The sequence below is a fragment of the Protopterus annectens genome, chromosome 9.part0 (genome assembly GCF_019279795.1).
Source record: "Protopterus annectens isolate FY-2018-M chromosome 9.part0, PAN1.0, whole genome shotgun sequence".
Classification (NCBI taxonomy): Eukaryota; Metazoa; Chordata; order Ceratodontiformes; family Protopteridae; genus Protopterus; species Protopterus annectens.
Genome location: NC_056743.1, coordinates 364,108,249 through 364,130,008, shown reverse-complemented (window position 1 = coordinate 364,130,008; position 21,760 = coordinate 364,108,249).

The window sequence follows — 21,760 nt, the reverse complement described above, 5'->3', positions numbered from 1 at the left end:
CTTGAAAACAATAACCAATGAAGTTTACTAGACATTCTTCTTATTTTGTCACTAAGCTTTTAATATAAACTGCCCTTTTAAATGGTTTTCTCTATACAACTACTTAGTTGATAAATCAAGGCACTTTCAATGCCTGCATAAATATTATCATTTTTAGTAATCACATTTATGTTATTTAAAAGTGCACATTCAAAATTAATTGATTTAATTTGATGTAGAGTATTGTGATAAAAATGTTATACAATAGAATCACTCATGAACACTTTAGATGTATTCAGTATATTACTGTATTATTTGAAAGTAAAAAAACATCCACGAGCCTTCTGCTCAGTTATTTTTAGTTTCCTTATCTAAAAAGTTGTTCACCACTTCATACATTGCAAGTGATATATTTAACTGTACATAGATGTAATTTAAGTTACTGGCCAGAAGATGGCATGTAAATACACACTATCACAGAGTTTTCCTCTTTAACACTGCTGTTTCTTCTCTATACAAGTATTTGGTTACTAGAACAGTGCAAAATAACAATTTATTCAAAAGTGCACATTCAAAATTCATTGATTTAATTTGATGTAGAGTATTGTGATAAAAATGTTATACAATAGAATCACTCATGAACATTTTAGATGTATTCAGTATATTACTGTATTATTTGGAAGTAAAAAAACATCCACGAGCCTTCTGCTCAGTTATTTTTAGTTTCCTTATCTAAAAAGTTGTTCACCACTTCATACATAGCACATGATATATTGAACTATACATAGATGTAATTTAAGTTACTGGCCAGAAGATGGCGTGTAAATACACACTATTGCAGAGTTTTCCTCTTTAACACTGCTGTTTCTTCTCTATACAAGTATTTGGTTACTAGAACAGTGCAAAATAATAATTTATTCAAAAATGCACATTCAAAATTCATTGATTTAATTTGATGTAGAGTATTGTGATAAAAATGTTATACAATAGAATCACTCATGAACATTTTAGATGCATTCAGTATATTACTGTATTATTTGAAAGTAAAAAAAAAAAAAAAACATCCACGAGCCTTCTGCTCAGTTATTTTTAGTTTCCTTATCTAAAAAGTTGTTCACCACTTCATACATAGCACATGATATATTTAACTGTACATAGATGTAATTTAAGTTACTGGCCAGAAGATGGCGTGTAAATACACACTATTGCAGAGTTTTCCTCTTTAACAGTGCTGTTTCTTCCCTATACAAATATTTAGTTACTAGAATAGTGCGCTATCATTGCCTGAATAAATATTGTTGTTCTTGGTGAATGCTTTTATGTAGCTTAGAGGTACACATTTACAATTTGTTAATTTGAATTAATGTAAAGTATATTAATGAAAATATTATAAAATGGAGCCACTCGTGAACATTTTGGGAAGCATCTAGAACATTAATGTATTATCTGAGGGTGGACAGTATTCATGAGCCTTCTGCTCGGCTTTTTCAGTTTTTTTTGTCTGAAAAGTTGTTCACCGTTCACATTCATAAGCACACGATATATCCTAGCATGTTTAGATGCAATTTAAGTTACTGATCACAAGCTGGCGTGTAAACACGCACTATCGCAGAGTTCTTTCCTTAACACCGCTGTTTTGATTACAGTAAAGGAAGCGTTTGCTTCAATTATTTTCACACTTCATAAATATTCTTTCGTATTTTATTAAAAATTTTATGGTTTATTATCAATCTCAGCTAATATCTCATGCAAGTATAGCGCTAGATCTGCTTTGAAGACAGCACTATTATAACAAGAAAGATAGTGAATCATTTAAATACTGTTGTGTCTTAATGGGTGAGTGTCTGGTAAAAGTATAATACATGCGCTCTGTGAACACATCTAACCGACACTGTGTTATTAAGTTATATAGAAATGGAAGAGGGAAGGAAAAGGGAAGGTGAAGAAAAAGTAAAAAAAAAAAAAAAAAAAAAAAAAAAGATCCTGAGTGTCAGCTTACTGGGAATTATACTTTCATTTTTCTAAAGATTGCTTTATCATACTTGTTATTGTATAAAAGAAGTACTATATGTAAAATGTTTATTATAAATGATTAGTTATGGGACAAGAGTGCTATTGCACCATTATCAAGGTAGATTTCCTTTGCAAGTATAATTCTAATTTTGACCTTTCTCCTTTCTGTTTTATAGTTTTAACATATAAGTTGAGACATTTTACTAGTTACCAGACGCTCACTACATTTGTGATAAGCAGAAGACAATATCTGACATGTGTGATCTTTAAATTGAACTTAATAGAGAAAATCTTATGAATAATAACTTACTAATAACAGAACTACAAAAGATCACATATAAGTAATTTAGGAGTGAAATCTTTTACACATTTTATTAATTTTAGATTGTAGAATTATCAGAGTTATAAAACTGACTAACTGAAGAATGAGAAAATGCTTTAATGTAAAGCACTATAAATATTGCTTTAATTCTAATTGTTATTATATTAAATCTTATAAATGAATATTATTATCTGTAAGGACTTTAATTGGTTTTGATAAGTGGTTAGCTATATGTAAATTAACTTCACTATGCTGATGTAATACCTTATATAGATCTAAAAATATGTAAAAAAATCTCTTTTATTTTAAACAGTATCTATCTATCATACTCACTCTACTTCTTTTTATTATTAATAACAATGTTAAATATCACTAATGAACATTAATGATCTGACATTTGCTAATATATTATCTACAATTGGTAATTTGCAAAAATTTCATAATATTAATGAAAAATGAACATCTAATATATTGTTAAATTAATTAACAAATGTCTTATTTAAAATTGTTTGCAATTTGAAATAATATCTCATTTTAGAATCTAATTAGTAATGAACAAAACTTCACAGATTAGGCATATATGTTATTTACATAATAAGTGTATCTTGTTTTCTGGTTTTAGTTTTCATTTTTTTGAGGAGCTCAACTTAAAGCAACATTTCCTCATTAATGCAACTATTATTATTGAGGGTAAATCTGTTTGAACTTTTAAGTCCAAACAGATTTGAGGTGCTAGACACTTCATGTTTGGGATTTAGAATGGTAAAATCATTAATTGTTTATTCAAAATATGTTAACGCAATGTTTTTCAGCTTTTTTATTTTTCAGTGGTCCAATTTGAAACTTTTTTTAAGCATAAATAGAAATAAATATATTCATTTCAAAATAACTTTTAAAAGAAAGGATAAATCTAATACTCAAAACACATTAACTTCCAAGGTAAAACAAAATTTCAAGAACAAACAATCCAAAAGTACAAATAAATACTTAAAAAATGACAGACACAACTTTATTATCTATAAATATTAATGGTTTAAATAATTCTATAAAAAGGTCGAACTTTCTAAGATATTTGAAATTACAAAAAGCACAAATCATATTTATACAAGAATTTCATTTTAAAAGAGATGATAATTTCACATGGAAACCTAGTGAATATCTAATTCTTTCTCACTCCCTTTACAAAAAAAAAAAACAAGAGGAGTTATAATTTTATGGAAAAAAGTATAGTTATTCCTCAGATCATTTACAAACACGAAGATAAAGAAGGGTTAATATCAATTGTAATAATAAAATATCAAAATAGAATTTGGACTTTAATAAATATTTACTGGATTCCTGGAATAGGATTGTCTACGGTTAAAAAACACATAGAATTAATTAACACAGTAAATAAAGGTATGATGATAATGGGGGGAGATTTCAATTGTATTCTAGATAACTCTGAAACAACTAATAAAAGAAAGTTATGTCTCACACCCGTAAGTAAATATTTCAAGAGATGGTTAGAAAGCTTAAATCTAATAGATACATTTAATTTTAAAGATTCTAACTCATTAAGTTACACACATAGTGATTATCGCTTTAATACTAAAACAAGAATAGATAAAATATTGGTCTCCTCTGATTTAAACAGTAGGATAACAACATTTTCTATTATTCCATGTCCCCTCTCAGACCATAATGCCTTAATTCTTAAAGTACAAATTGATTTCAAAAGATTAAACACTATAACTAGAATACCAGCTTACAACCTTAAATTAAAAGAGTTTAAACCTTGGCTAGATTCAGAAATCAAATATTTCTTAGAAACAAATCCTAGTAACGATACAAATAATATAATAACTTGGGATACACTTAAGGCTTTTTTGTATGGCAAGATTATAGGATGGTTTAAAAATAAAACAAAGGAATGAGAATCTGAATTACACAACATACAAAAACGAATAACAGAAATAAATACAAGTTCTTATGATGTAATAGATTCTCAGGAAAAAAAAAAGAAATTATAGATTTAAATAAAAAATACAATGAATTCATCACTCATAAAACAAATCTAGCTTTGGAAAAACTAAAATTTGCTTCAATTTCAACTTTTCCAAAACACTTACATAATCTAGCAATGAGAATTAAAAAGCAGAACTTAGAAAATAACATCATAAATATAATACATGAAGGAAAAGGGAAAAAAGGTATCTGATGTGAATGATATTCTTGAAGCTTTTAAGTTCTATTATGCTAAGCATTATGGAAATAATGATAATAATATTTCATTTTCAGATCGGAAATTTAATAGTTCCTTAATAAAAAACAACTACCTGACCAATTAAAAGTAGAAATGGACAAGCATATCTCCATAAAAGAAATAAAAGATAGAATTAAAATAAGTAAAAACAACAAATCACCAGGAATGGATGGAATAATAATGGAATTATATAAAATTCTTCCAAATTCAGCAATTTCTCTACTTCATAACATGCTAAATGATATTCAAACTCAAATGATTACTCCACCATCCTGGAAATATTCACTAGTTACCCCTATAAAAAAAGATAAAAACGATCCATCCCAATGTAGCTTATATAGACCTATCTTTCTGCTTAATAATGATTGTAAAATCTTTATGTCTATCTTAGTAAATAGAATTAAGAAATCCCTGACTAAAGTCATAAATGAAGACCAAACAGGCTTTATATTTGGAAGACACACATATGACAATATTCAGAGAATTTTAACCATTATAGAAGTTTTGAACAGAGACAATTCAGAAGCTCTTATAATCACATTAGATATAGAGAAAGCATTTGATTCGGTAAACTGGAAGTATCTATTTAAAATCTTGGAACTTTTTGAATTCCCATTAAACTTTATAAATTTAATAAAGAATATATATAAAGATAACCTGGCTTATGTAAAATTAGGCCCATTTACCTCGGAAGCTTTCAAAATAACTAAAGGCTCTAAGCAAGGTTGCCCTATGTCTCCCATACTGTTTGCCCTGGCGATAGAATTATTTGCGTCTGCAATACGAAGTGATCTAAAAATAGAAGGAATTAACTTTTACAATAAATTTAATTCTAAAATCATGTTATTTGCTGACGATATATTGCTGACTTTAAGACCGAATGAAGAGTCCATGCAAGAATTAGAGAAACAAGTAGAAGATTTTTTTTCCATTTCAGGTCTTTGTTTCAATAAGTCCAAATCAAAACATATACTTCTAAATAAAATAGATGACTTGCATCTGAATAAATATCAAATAATTGGAGAAAAGGTTTCTTCACTAGAATATCTAGGAATTCTTATATCTGAGAACATAGATACTACCATGACCTTAAATTATAATAAAATCCAAAATTTAATTCAGAAACAAGTTAATAGCTGGAATAAATTAATGTTAAACTTGGAAGATAGGTTACAGTTAATAAAAATGATATTACTACCACAAATAAACTATATAGCATTAGCAATCCCTATTTTACCAGATAAAAAAGTTAAAGACAATACAGAAACTTTTAATGGATTTTCTTTGGTATCCAAAAAAGAATAGAATTGCTTTCTCACATCATATTAGACCCTGGGACTTGGGAGGAATTAAATTTCCAGACATAGAAACGTATATTAAAGCTTCCATCATTAAACTTATACTAAATTGGGTAAATACAAATTATTCATCTGCATGGAAAATTTTACATTTAACTTTCTTCTTAAATGAAAACAAAATATTAAAAAATATGGATTTGGAGAATTATAATAACATATTTTGGCATGTACTATGTCATAGCTTACAAAATAAAACAACAAAGCCCACTAATTTATCATATCTGAATAATATTTATAATCTATTTAGAAAATTTATAATTACAAATCCAGACATAAAATTATGGTTCGAACTCTTAATACCATTTAAAACATCAAAGAATTTTAAAGGAAAAATCCAAGAAAAAATACTCATTAATTGGGAATCCAAAAACTTTATTTACTGGTTTTAATGCTTAAATAATCACAGTACTTTAACCACCCAACAAGTAATAAATGAGTTTAGTATATTTGAAATAGACAGAACAGAACTTCAAAAAATACTACAATATGCAAGTGATTTATGTAGAATTATTAATGATTCAAACTTTAATACTATACCTAAGTTCATAAAATATATGCAAGAATTGATTTATGGAAATCATAATAAGCTAATTTCTGTATCTAAATTATACAAAATTTTAATAGTGTATAAAACCAAAATAGGTCAAAATGTTGTGAACATTTTAACAAAGGGCTTGACAATAAATCTATCATCTGAAGGTATGAATGACCTTTTGTTGTCAGTTAAGCTAACATCAAACTTCCAGATATGGAAAATCTTCGCATGGAAATTTTTACATAGAGCGTTTTATACACCATATAAAATAGCCAAATTTGACCCTGCCCAAAAGCCCACATGCTGGAGATGTACTGTAAACTGCGAGGCAGATTGGATACATATATTTTATGATTGCATTAAAAAATTCTGGGAAGATATTAATAGATTTCTTCAAGCCATTTATAATGATAAATTTGTTCTAACAAAATCTTTAATTTTTTTGAATGTAGATGACTCAGTAACTTTGAGTAAAAGTGATCAATATCTTTTATGGTCTATTCTGGCTGTAGCCAGAAAATGCATAACAAGAAAATGGAAATCCACTGTCCCTCCAAGTTATGAAGACTTCATATCTCTATTAAAGGAATCTACACAAAAAGAAATAAAAGTCAAAAAGAAAGACTTTTTCCCAGACGTTGGGCAGACAATCCTTGGAGTAAAATCTTAATACTTAGACACATTACAAAAGGATAGAATTTCTTCTACATGAAATTGAAATGTCATAAACTAAGATGGACTTATGTGAATATATGCCAGTAAAGGTTATACTAGTCCTATGAGATTATTCCTCTTTATAACCTTATTGGTTAATCCTTTTCATTGGACCACCTGTAAATATTGTACATATAGTTATAGTTAGTAACTATTTTCTTTTATTTTGAATTGTAATTTAAATTTACTGTATCATAATTTGTCTACAAACAAAAAAAATAAAAATTATTTAGCAAAAAAAGAAAAAGGAAATGTCAATAATGCATTGGCCAGGCATATTTTGTTGTTTCCTGAGCACGAATTTTCGTTTTTGGTTATTGAAGAAACACCTGAAAATGTTAGGGGTGGTCCAATTAGTCTGAAACTTGAAGAAAAAGACTTTTATGGCAGTTGAAATTAAATGCCTTGGTTCCATCAGGTTTAAATGATATAATTTCTATTAGGAGCATTTTAAAATTAAAAGCTTTACTTAGATAGATTAACTAAACTTATATATACATTTTATTGTTGGAAAAGAATGTTTTAAGGAATTTTTTGTATATAGGATAATGTCTATTTTGAATATGATAATCCTTTAGGTTACAAGAATTTTTTAAGGAAAATGACTTGGTGCTTTAAATTGAGGTTGGGTGGTTTATGAAGGAAATGATTAAGGACATTGATTTCTGTTGTGAAATTGTCTGAAGAAGTTTACTTATTCTAGTAAAAGAAAGCGCTTACTACATTACTTTTGCCTCCAGTGTGGTGTTTTTCCATTTTTGGTTTATTGTGTGGTGTTTTCTTACCTAGTCCATCCGTTGGTTGGTGTTTATGGAGAACAGTGCTACACTTGGATCGGAAGTACTATTTCACTCTGTGGATCCACTACCCAGCACTACGGAACATTTGTCTGGTAATGAATCTGGTGCATTGGGGAAATTGACAGCCTTAATTGAACTGCTTTCACAATGGTTGGTGAGTCAAGTTGCGACTGCCTTACCTCGAGGATCTGGAAGTTCTGGTAATGCAGGTTTGAACGGTTTGGCTTACCACTCAGCTCCTAGCACTTCAGGTCCTGCCCTAGGATCACAGGATTGGGGAAATACCTGTTTGGGAGCCTCTAATTTGTTGTCCTTGCCTTGTTCAGGGGTTCGGACATCTGTTTCGAATGGAACGTACGAACATTTGCATTCTAATATGGAACCTGGCAATGCAGTAAGTACGCCAACTACTCTTCCATCACTAAATGATTGGTTTAAAGAACCAGCTTGTTTCACCAATGGTGCTTATAAGACTAGCAATACTGGGAATTCTGTTGGTGGTGAGAACACTTTATCGAACAACCTTCAAGTGTTTGACATCAAGTTATTTAAATTTAAAAAACTGCAAATAGAGGTGCAGTATTTGGCGGAGTGTGTTAAAAGAAAAGTCCCTAAGGGATCAGGCAATAGTGGTTTCTGACTGGATTGATTGTGAATTCACCCTTTCATAAGGAATTATTATAGCAATAACCCATGCCTGGGTGTGGGTAATGCTGGATTTACCCACGGTTGGTGTGGTTTGGTCCCAAGGCCGAAGCCCGAGGGACCAAACAAAGCCAACCGTGGGTAAATCCAGCATTACCCACACCCAGAAGTGGGTTATTGCTATTATACAATGACATTATTTAAGAAAAAAAATAATTACTTTTCTTAAGTAATGGCATTGTATAATGCCTCCTTGCTGCCCTTCCGCAGCTGTCTGGTATTCCGTGGCAGTTCTGATGTACTGCGCATGGGTATGCCTACACAGTACATCAAAGCTGTGGGCAAAAGCAATGGAGAAAGCAAGATCTCCATTGCTTTTTACTGTTTCGTTATGTTAAATGGGTTTAACATAGCAAAACAGCTTTAAAATAAGCAACGGAGATTCTCCGTTGCTTTATTAAAAGCTGTCTTACTATGTTAAACCCATTTAACATAGTGAGACAGTTTTGAAAAAAGCAACAGAGAAAGCAAGATCTCCGTTGCTTTTTACAAACTGTTTTGCTATGTTAAATGGGTTTAACATAGCAAGACAGCTTTAAAATAAGCAACGGAGATCTCTGTTGCTTATTTTAAAGCTGTCTCGCTATGTTAAACCCATTTAACATAGGGAGACAGGTTTAAAAAAAAAGCAATGGAGAAAGCAAGATCTCCGTTGCTTTTTGCACACTGTGTCGCTATGTTAAAGGAGTTTAACATAGCGAGACAGCTTTAAAAAAAGCAACAGAGATCTCCACTGCTTTTTTAAACCTGTGTCGCTATGTTAAACTCCTTTAACATAGCGAGACAGTGTTTTAAAAAAGACTTATACTAATGGAAAAAGTCCGGGCGACTGGACCTTTTCCATTAGTATAGGTTCATAGGTTCATACTAGGCTATCTGTCCTGGAGCATTTATAAGCCTAGCCCGATTGTGTTTGGCTTACGCCACCCCTTGATTTGAGTATACTGTGCCCTTTTTAAAGTTTAGTTTACTGTGCCTCTGTCTAATAGTGACACTGAAGTAATCCCCGGGACAAACCTACGATCCCCCATCCACTCATCATGATTCTTCTTGAAGAGGGTCAGTGAGGTGCTCTGCCTAACATGAATTAGAATTCTATTCCAGAGCAAAGGGAACCTTTGGGTTATGAATCTGTCCCTCCAGCATGTTCTGCTTATTTCTGTGCTGAGGTTCAAGTCCCTCGAGCGCGTGGCTCTAAGGGATTTAGATTTACTGAGGTGGAGCATGTCCATTAATTCTGGGTTGGACATAGCTTTATATGTCAGGCATAGATCGCCTCAAAGTAGGCGGAATGCAACTGAGTAGAGCTGGAGTTTTTTTAACCGAGCAGCATATGGCATCTGTTTGAGTCCCTTGATCCTCCTGGTGAGGTACTTTTGGGGTCTTTCTAATTGCTGCAGGTGTCGGGTAAGGTACATCCCAAACGGGGCATTGTATTCTATGATGGGCCTGATGAGGGATGAATAAAGGGGCACGATTACCTCTCTTGATCTAGATGTGAATCCTTTCATGATGAGGTGGGCTATGTAGAAGGTCTTTCTGACCACTTTGGCAATGTGCTTGTCAAAGGAGAGATTGCTATCAACTTGGGTCCCCAGATCCCTAATTACTTTCTCTGTACTTAATGGGTTACCACCTATGTGGTAATTTGTGGGCACATTGTTTTTGCCAAAGGGTATGACTATACACTTTTTGGCATTTAGCTTTAGACCATGGCTTTGGCACCAGTTACCCGTCTCTGCGAGACCTTTTTGAAGGATGTTTGTGGAGAGTCTGGAGAGTCGATTATGGTGCCCAGTTTGCAGTCATCTGCGAACTTGGTGAGCCATAGTCCTCCCACACTGGCCTGTACCTCAGAAAAGTAAATACTGAACAAGAGAGGTCCCAGGACAGAACCTTGTGGGACGCCACTTGTGACTGGTTTTGAGTCTGACATGGCTCCAGCAACTCTGACTCTGTGGGTTCTGTCTTTGAGCCAGTTTGCGACCCATCTTGTGACACAGGGGTTTATATTTAGGCTAGATAGCTTATCTATGATGCCCGAGTGGGGTATTGTGTCAAATGCCTTTGTGAGGTCCAAATAGGCTGTGTGGACTACCTTCCCTTCATCTATGGCCTTGGTGACTGTTTTGAAGAAGTTGACCTGGTTCAAAAGGCAGGATCTGCCCTTGACGAAGCCAAATTGGGTAGGATCTAGTGTCTGTAGGTCCCCAATGTCTTTGTTTACGAGTTCCATGATGATCCTCTCCATAGCCTTGCAGACTAGGCTAGTCAGGCTTATGGGGCGATAGTTTCCAGGGTCCGCAGAGGCACCACCTTTGTGGAGTGGGACCACTGTTGCTGTATGCCATTCTTTGGGCACATATTCTGTAGTGAGGCTGAGATTGTACAGCAGTTTTACTTGAGGGATTAGTTCTTCTTGGAGTTCATGTAGGACGCAACCCGGGATGCCATCTGGTCCCATGGAAGCAGTGTTTTTTGCTTTAGAGAGGACAGCCTTCACCTGAGCATCAGAGATGTTTGGGAGGCTGCACTCTGCTGGGATAGATACTTACTCTTTTGTGGGGGGGGAGAAGTTTGCACTGAACCTGTCTGCCAGGATATTGGCGATGTCTGTGGGTTCAGTGTATTTTTTGTCGTTTAGAATCAATTCAGAACAAGTCTGGGAGTTGCATCCCAGGTTCCTAACATAACTGAAAAAAGCCTTTAGTGTCCTGTGCAATTTTTCTCTCGAAGCTGGCCTTGGAGGATTTTATGAGGGATCTTAATTTTTTGCTAGTACTGATCAGAGATGCCTTCCCTTTTAAGGATTTTGCTCTATCATGTTGTAGATTCCTCCTTCTGTTGTACAGTTTATTTATGGCTGGGGTCCACCAGACTGGACACCTGCCTTTGGATGATTGGGTCTTGGTTTTGTTTGGGATAGCATGATCCATGCATTCCTGGAGATGTCCATAGAATGCGTTTATATAGGATTCTGCAGTTTGGGCCGTAGTTTCCACTGGTTCTGTGGCCTTGAAGGATTCCACTTCAGTTTTGAGAAGTGTGAAGTTCGCTTTTGAGAAGTTTTTCACTGTGGTTTTCTGGGCTGGGGGTGGGGTCGGGATGTGGATATCCAGTGAAATTAAATTATGGTCCGATCTTACCAATGAGAGATATACTTCTTGTATGGAGCATAGAGTCCCCATGTTGGTAATGATCAGGTCTAGTACGTTTTCCCCTTTTGTGGGAGTGGTGACTAGTTGTTCCATAGCATTTGAGTTTATAAATTCCAGGAACCTTTGGGCTAAGGTTCTGGGGCTTGAGTAATGCTCCCAGTCTATGTTTGGGTAGTTGAAGTCGCCCAATATAATGGTGTTCGGAGAGATCTTCATGTTCTCCAATGTTTTCAGGAAAGCCGAGGGGGATTCCTGACTTTGAGAGGGTGGTCTGTAGGATGCTATAAATTGAAAAGCAGTCTTGCCCACTGTCAGTTGCACATGGATGGTCTCTGATACTTTGTGCAATGCCACTAACCTGGAGGTGTGGATATCCTTGATAAATATGGAAACTCCCCCTCCTTTTGTGGTTCAGTCTGGGTTTTGGGGCCAAAAAGCATGATATGAGGTATAACCTGGTAGTGCTGGGGTGCTCTCTGGAGCCTTGAACCAGGTTTCTGTCACTGCACAGATATCGATGTTCTCCATACTGAGGAGAGCTTCGAGTGCATGCACCTTGAGGTTAAGACATCTGGCGTTTAGCAGCATTACCCTTAGTTTCTTGTTCCTTGTGCTGTCTATGGAGGTAGGTTTGACTTTTGAGCCTTGCCTAAAAAAGGCACAATGGGGGTAGCAAGAGCCTTTGCCAATATCCAAAAGCTCAGGGGTGACAGGTGCAAGCCGTCCCTAGCGAAGCAATGTGGCTTGTCGAACATGTCATCCCAGGCTGACAGACACTGGATCCCCTTTGAATGACACCAAAATTTTAGCCAATTGTTAAAATCGATCATTTTGTCTTTATACTGTGGCATCATTCTAGGTGAGGGTAAGATGCTGCTCATGGTCAGGGTCATACCGGCCTGGGCTACATGATCAGAGATCAGTGGATTTACAACGTGCATGCTGGCCAATCAGCATGCACATTTTGGAATATTAATAGGGGGTCATGGTATAATGTGCCTTTTTGATCGACAGGGTATACAATTCATGGAACTTTTAATTAAACACTATTAAAGGCAGATTGAGAGTTTGAAAAATGAACTAGCGGAATTGGATACTAGTATCAGATTGGACAATGAGTTCCCATGGTATAAATTTGATTTTCTACATATTTTTTCGAGTATTGAAAGTGCTCTGTTGAAAATTAAAGAAAATAAAGTGAAAAAATTGAATAGGGATTCCTTAGCATATGAGAGAGGTTCAGCTTATCCTTTGCCGCCCTCCAATGCTATGGGTAATGGTAAAGCAGGTTTTAATAATGATCAGGATAACCCTGATGACAATTTTCCAGTTGAACTTGATAACAATGATGTTCTCTTTAATGACAGTATTGAAGCTTCTCCGGTTAGGTGAAGCAAAAGACTTGCTAATAAGCATGGGAACAACAGTTCTGTTACTAATAATGTCATTAATCTAAATCAGAACCAGGGTTTTCAAGTCCACAAGAAAATGAACACTGGGAGGCAACAGAATTCATCCCAGCATCGACATCAGTCGAAGAAGAAACCTCAGAACAAGAGAAGGAGATAGTGTCCTCCTCTCCCAGTACTTCTAGACCTGATGTTCAAACTGAATTTAAACGGAGTACGCTACACATTCTTTTGAACAGTACACAGGACTTTAAGATTTTCAATTATTCCTCCTTTATTCCTGACCCTTTGCTTATTGATATTCTTGCTAGAGGGCTCACTTTTGTTCCTACAATTAGAAGTGATTTGGCGAGAACACTTATAGATTTAAAAACCTTCACTAGGAAATTGAATTTTAATGTTTTATTAGGTAATAATTTGAGTCTTACCAAAGATTTTAGAGTTGCTAGTATCTTTAACCCAGTATTGCACCCGTCTATTGCATTATTCAAAAAAAATTGTGAAAACTATTTTAGGACACTTTTGGAGCCTAGATGTCCATCTAATTCATTAGGGAATAACCTTACCCAACTAGAGAAGGATGTTTTGTATGAACTCAGATTTGCCAACATTCGCATTATTAAACCGGATAAGGGGGGTGGGTTGGTTTTTATGGATAATGAGGATTATTTTTTGAACTTGGAGTTATTGTTAAATAATGAGGCCTACATTAAGGTGTCCTTAAATGAGATTAATTAGTCTTATCGTAGAATTAATGGTTTCATTAACGACCTGTTCATTGAAGGTCGTATTGATTTGGACCACTTGAATTTTTTGGTTATTCCTCATCCAATGACCCTGGCTCTTTTTGGGTTACCAAAAATCCATAAAAACTTGAACAATCCCCCCTTTCATCCCATTATTGATGGGAGACAATCTATCATGTAAGGTTGTGCGAAATTTGTTGATTTGAAACTTAAAGAGGTTTTGAAAAATGAAGCAGAAATATGCAAAAATTCATGGGCATTTTTAGAAGCTATTAATAGTCATTTTTTTGATGGGAGTTTGAATTTTTTCACAATTGATGTTTGTGATTTATATACTTCTATTCCCCAGAATCTTGGGTGCAAATGGGTTAGAGATTTCCTTTTGGAACAACAGATGAATGGGCAGACCATTGATTTAGTTATTTATTTATTGGAATTGGTTTTGAGTAATAATTATTTTTTGTTCAACAAAGAATTTTACGTGCAGAGAACGGGTATAGCCATCGGGTCTCCATGTGGAGCAACGTTTGATAACACGGTGATGGCATATTGGGAAAAGTAGTTCCTTTTTAAGGATCCTGTTTTTCAGGAAAGGACCGCATGGTACACCCGTTATTTGGATAATATTTTCATCCTTTGGAAGGGTGATGAATCCTCTGCTGCAGTCTTTGTTGAACAAATTACTAAATTTACGAACTTCCTTAAATTCACATGGGAGTTTCAAGATGAATGCATTTCTTTTTTGGATGTGGAATTGATAAAATGCCCTGCTATGAATGGATTTATCTGTAGGGTTTTTAGGAAGCCCACATATTCGAGCACATTTCTATACTTCTCCAGTTGCCATCCTTTCCATCAAAAGAGGAGGTTGTTAAGGGGCACCTTGTTAGGGCTGCTAGGATGGTGACTTTGGAGAATTAATTTTTTAATGAATGTAGATTATTGAAGGATATGTTTGTTAAGCGTGGGTATCCTGACAGACTGGTTGAAGACCTTATTGATGAGGTTTTCAGTAAAAGGTCTTGTGGTTTATTCAAACTGATTTTGAATTTTAAAGAATGTAACATCACTGTTAATTTGGAATGTAATGGACCAAAGAGTTGGAAACTAAATCTAACATTTCATTGTTGAACCATTCGATGGGGGATGTGGGTATTATTCAGCAAGCTGACTCTTCTGATGGGGATTTAGGTAGGTTGAGTTTCATAACTACCTTTTCCTCAGATGCCCCTTTTCTGAAATCGATTATGTTTAAAAACTGGTGTTTTTTTGCTTTAAGATGACTTAATTAGTAAGCATGTAGGGGATTGTCCTCGTGTGCTCTTTAGAAGGGGCAAAAATTTAAAAGTTTTATTGGAAGGCAACATTTTTAAATGTCATCCCCCACATTGCGGGATGTTTAAATGTGAAGCCTGCTACTGGTGCAGACACATTAAAGTGGGAAATTCCTTTATAGTGAGGGGTAAAAAATATTGTTCTGCTTTATACGTGGGCAAAACTGACAGACCCCTTAAGAATAGAATATATGAGCATTGTTATGCCATTGAAATGTCAATAATGCATTGGCCAGGCATATTTTGTTGTTTCCTGAGCACGAAACACCTGAAAATGTTAAGGGTGGTCCAATTAGTCTGAAACTTGAAGAAAAAGAGCTTTTATGGCAGTTGAAATAAAATGCCTTGGTTCCGCCAGGTTTAAATGATGTAATTTCTATTAGGAGCATTTTAAAATTAAAAGTTTTACTTAGATAGATTAAGTAAACATTTATATATACATTTTATTGTTGGAAAAGAATGTTTTAAGGAGTTTTTTTGTATATAAGATAACATCTATTTTGAATTTGATAATCCTTTAGGTTACAAGAATTTTTTATGGAAAATGACTTGGTGCTTTAAATTGAGGTTGGGTGGTTTGTGAAGGAAATTATGTCATTATTTTTATTGTATTTAAGGACATTGATTTCTGTTGTGAAATTGTCTGAAGAAGTTTACTTATTGTAGTAAATGAAAGCACTTACTACATTACTTTTGCCTCCAGTGTGGTGTTTTTCCATTTTTGGTTTATTGTGTGGTATTTTCTTACCTAGTTCGTCCGTTGGTTGATTACTATTACTTATGTCTGTTTATTTTATTTAAAACCTCTCAAACATTATTTTCTACCTTAGAAAGTAGTGCTTATGTGGCAGGTGTATATTAACATGTTTAACCACTCCACTTAATATATATATATATATATACATATATATATATATATATATATATATATATATATATATATATATATATATATATATATATATATATATATATATATATATATATACTTTCTATACATTTCAAGTAATCTGTTTTTTATTTTTGGTTATTCTATATGGTGAATGCGGTTGTATGTGATGAGCTTTATCTATATGCAGTGGGTGTTATGTTGAGTGGTCTTGGCTGCATGAAAATCATTTATCTACATTACTTCAATTTCTTTTAATGCGGTGGTGGTGCTGCGATAGCGTTGTCACCTCACAGTTAGACGTTGCCCGTTCGATTCTCAGTTAGAGCGTCTTCTGTGTGGCGACATGCGTGAATGGTTGTTCCTTCATTGAAGCTTGTGCATTAGGCCTGGCAAGCCAGCATGTAAAAATCTACTGCCAATCATTAGCGGACCGGAGATCCACTGTGGCGACCCCTAACCGGGAAAAGACGAAAGACCAACAACAACTTCAATTTCTTTTAATAGGTTTAACGTGTATGGTGTTTGTTTATTACTTGGGCTCTTATTCAAAGAATTAGAGATGCTATTGACTGTTGGTATATTTATTTGTATAAGTATTAAGTCAACTTTTTAAAAAAAAGAATGTCTTTCTGTGTAACTTGTGAGTGTTAAACGTGGTCACAAGTAATTTTTTACATTAACTGCTTCTTTTCAGTCCCTTTTCCCCTCTAGTATTAGTTAAATTGCTTTAGAATTTTTTCACATGCCTTAAGCTGTTTTTTAACTTTTAACACTCTAGATTTCATATGTAAGCTACCTGTGCTGCAGAAAATGTATTTTGAACTTTAGCCCTCATTTACAGGAAGTGAACTTTTAGAATGTTAAAATGAGCAGCAGAAACACAAAAATGGAAATTTAAAATGAATCTAGTTAATTTTAAAACATATCCATGCCTGTTTTGTACTCATTGTCTTTTAAAAGTGGAATAATGAAAAAGAAATGGAAATAAGAATGCAGTGGAAAAAAGAAAAAGACGACATCTGCAGACTTAAAGACACCTGTTTATTGACATCTTGTGGGCATCCTAATTATAAATCAGTGAAAGTTGCATCCTTTATATAAGTACAGTGTATATATAATAGACTCATGCAGCAGACCATCACAGAACACAGGAATATGTCATTTATGGTGATGAAAATGTTTGTTTAAAACAATATTACTGGTTTTAATATGTCACGAAAGAAGCTGAAAAAAAACTAATATAATTTTAATAATGATGACTTAGTTACTGTTATGCAGAATACTTCTGATAATCAAAAAAGTACCCATTACAGTAATGGAATTTCCTCTACAGTTTCTCTGGTTCTGTAACATACTACCTGTTACATTGTATGCACAAATAGTTACACACTGTCAAACTGGATTTTTGATTATTTAATCTAAACATTTCAGGACTTGGCATTGTAAGTCCGGATATTTTAAAAGGTTACTTTCCTTAACTGATCCACTACTATCACTGACCTAATATATTGTTTCATATCCACATTTCATTTATGCAACCATTAACTTCTTTTCTAACTATGTCTTATATTTCTGACATTTTCTAACTTCTGCATTGTTCACTGGATAGCTGGTATTTTCTGGACTCCCTCTGAATACAAATTATTCATAAGAATAGATATTTTCATTAATTAAGCTCTAATAAGTTAGATAACTGATCTGCTTCTTGCAACAGACAGAGGCACACCTAATGGTTTAATCTCATAAAAATATAACAAACACATAGACCATGGGTGATCCACAGATAATGTAAGACTGAGATATAATGTAAAGAGGTAGTTAAGCATCAAGACTGTTGGTGGAATACAGAATACTTACAAATGCATAGCATGAATGAAGCTGGTAGCATAGCAAACAGAGAATGACATGCCCATACATAACATCTGGGTATATGTTAAAATATTGTTACAGAGAGTTATTAATCATCTGAAAGTTGGTAAGATACAGATTAAGCATCCATACTTAAGTAATGGTGCTACATTGCAATTATATATACAGATTATTAAGTAGATTATTAAGGCTGTGATTTTATCCAAGACAATATACTGCATAGCTAGAAATATATCAACCTTAGTCCATTTGGCAATATGTATGTATATATATATATATATATATATATATATATATATATATATATATACATATATATACATATATCAAACTTAGTCCATTTGGCAATCAAAAAATATATTTTTGAGGGCAGGACCAACTCGAATGTCACACTGATGGGGGAAGGGAAGTCAGTTTAACATGTGTACCAATAACACTTTGTTTTACAGCACAATAAACCACTCCTGAAAAGCATACCTCTCAAAAATTATATTGTATTTTCATAACCTATTGTTAACAAATGTCTCTTTCATCCTTAAAGCGATCTTTGTTAACAATAGGTTATGAAAATAGAATATGATTTTTACAATTGATTTTTTACATGCAAAGTGTATATGTATGTATTTATATATATTTTTGATTGCCAAATTGACTAAGGTTGATTTATTTCCAGCCATGTAGTATATTGTCTTAGATAAAATCACAGACTTAATAATCTACTTAATAATCTGGTTAAATAAGAGGTACCACATCATTATAAAGTTTATTTAAAGTACATAAGGGTTATATTATTATGACAGCTACTAAGTAGGGCAGGACCAGCTCAAATATCACACTGATGGGGGAAGGGATGTGAATTTAACATGTGTACCAGTAACACTTTGTTTTACAGCACAATAAACCACTCCCTTGCCTGATAAAAAGTATATATATATATTTAGAAAGCTTGTGAGGAAACTATTACTCGATTTTTGTTTTACTTGGATCGCTTGTCTGTGTTCTTAATAAGGTATTTTCAGCTGGAAACAGAATGCCTGCCTTGCTTGGATTGCTTTCAAATACTTAGTAATTCTGTACAATTATATATTTTTATTACTTTTTTGTTTTTACTGAAGACGAGTTTGAGTTCACTACTTTTACTAATATTGTCTAATCTGATTATAGGTTCATAGGTTGGTACTGGGCTATCTGCCCGAAGGCATATATTAGCCCAGCCACATTGTGCAGTATTCACCACCCCTTTAGTAGTTCCCTAGACCCTTGTACTAGCAGCTAGTACCCTTGGCCCCTATCTAGTAGTGCTGTTGGTGTGATCCCTGGTGTGAAATTTCTGTTACCCATCCACTCATCAAGGTTCCTCTTGAAGAGTGATAGTGAGGGGCTCTGTTTTATGCAGATCGGGACCCTGTTCCCCAGTAAGGGAAGTCTCTGCGAAGGGAATCTATCCCTCCAGCATGTTCTATTCATTGTTGCGTTGAGGTTTATATCCCTAGAATGTGTAGCTCGAGTAGATTTGGTTTTGCTAAGATGATACATGTTCAACAATTCTGGGTTGGACATGGCTCTGTACGTTAGACAGAGTTCACCTCTGAGAAAGCGGTATGCAGCAGAGAACAGTCTTAGCTTTTTCAATCGTGCTGCATAGGGCAACTGTTTGAGGCCAGTAATCCTCTTGGTTAGGTACCACTGTGGTCTCTCCAGCTGCTGGAGATGTCTAGCCAGGTACATTCCAATTGGTGCATTGTGCTCAATAATGGGTCTGATGAGGGAAGATTAATATACAGATACATATGGACTGAAAATCTTCCACACAGAGACGTTTCTTACACTGAGAAAATATTGACACAGACAGCCAAAGTGCAATTCTTCTGAAAAGCATACCTCTCAAAAGCAATGAGACAGTGTCATTAGCCTTCCTGACTTTTAGTAATGATCTGCTTTTGGAGTTGCCAGCACAGATGCTAGCATGCGTGTCTGCTCCTGGCTGCTGAACTAATGCACATTGTTAATGTCACTCTTGCCTTGGAAGTCCATCAGAGAATGTATCATGGCCATGCAGTCCTGCACCTTACACTCCATCTAGCTATAGTGAATGTCTGTGCATTTCTTTAACAGTGCATGTTCAAAGACAATTTATTTAATTCTCTTTCCTTATATGAAGTACTGCAGCATTGTAAATCTGTAAATACTACTGCAGCACTGTAAATCTGTCAGTATTGCTCTTCTAGTTATTGTATAATTGTTAATGCTTGACACTATTATTCTAAAATGTTATTTCTTGTATTCTGCTCCTCTGCTGACTATAAGATAATGTACCAGCACGTCTTGGAATATATTTTAGACCATTTATAACTGCCTCTATATATGCATTAATTCTGTTCCTTTACCTTCATATATCATGCTATTCTGCTACAGTTTTATGTACTGTGCTCATCTGTGAGCATGGGTAGGGGTCATGTTAGAATGCTGACTTACCAAAATGACAATGTTCATAACACTGAGCCTAATAATTAAAAACATAATACCTCAAACTGAAAGACACATGACCATAAATACAGTAAAACAAACATTTTTCCAGGGAGAGAGCCCTCAAACCTCCCATATGCAGGTCTACAACCTTCCACCCGAACAGCCCCTGCTAATTATATATACCAACTTTGAGATTGCACTGCAGTCGAGGATGGGCAAAATTCCATTTCTCACTATAGCACAATCACACACAACTATCAACCTTTGCTGTGACATGTACTAACATTCCAACTTCACTGTTTTGTATTTTCAATTTGGTTTTCATGTTATGAATGTAAACATTTTGGTAAGTTGACCCTCTAACCAAACCCTCCTGAGTAATGATTGAAAAGGGTCTAAAGACCAGTTCAATTACCCAGTAAATAAATGCAAAATAAAAAATGGCCACACCTTTCATATACATCACAGCCATGCATTTCTGCACCTCTCCTTCCATGTATATATATATATATATATATATATATATATATATATATATATATATATATGTGTGTGTCATGGCCCTAAAATTCTGCACCACCCCTATCAAATACATCATGGTTGAGCACTTCTGCACTGTTCTTTCCATGTACATCTTGGTCATGCAATTCATTACCTTACTTTCTATAGACATCAGTGTTAAGCACTTCTGTATCACAGTAACCATATACAACATGGCCATCTACTTCTGCAGCACACTTTTTTGTATTCATCATGGCCATGCAATTCTCTGTCATACATTCTATGTACATCATTTTTATTTATTTATTTATTTTACATTTGTTGACCGGGATAGTCTGACTGGATACATGTCCATTTTCAGTGGAGGCCTGGGGAGAAAAGCTCCAAAGGTATACATACATATATATATAATCATTACAATGTCATGTAGAACATGTGTAATCATAACATAATACAAATATCATGACCATGCACTTCTGCATTTCACTATCTATGTAGCTCATGGCCATCTATTTCTGCACTACATCATCCATACACATTATGATCGTGCTGTTCTGTTCCATACTTTCTGTATACATCATGATCATGCACTTTTGTACCTGACGTTCTGTATACATCATGGTCATGCACTTCTGTACCAGATATTCTGTATACATCATGGTCATGTACTTCTATAATAGACATTCTGTATACATCATGGTCATGCACTTC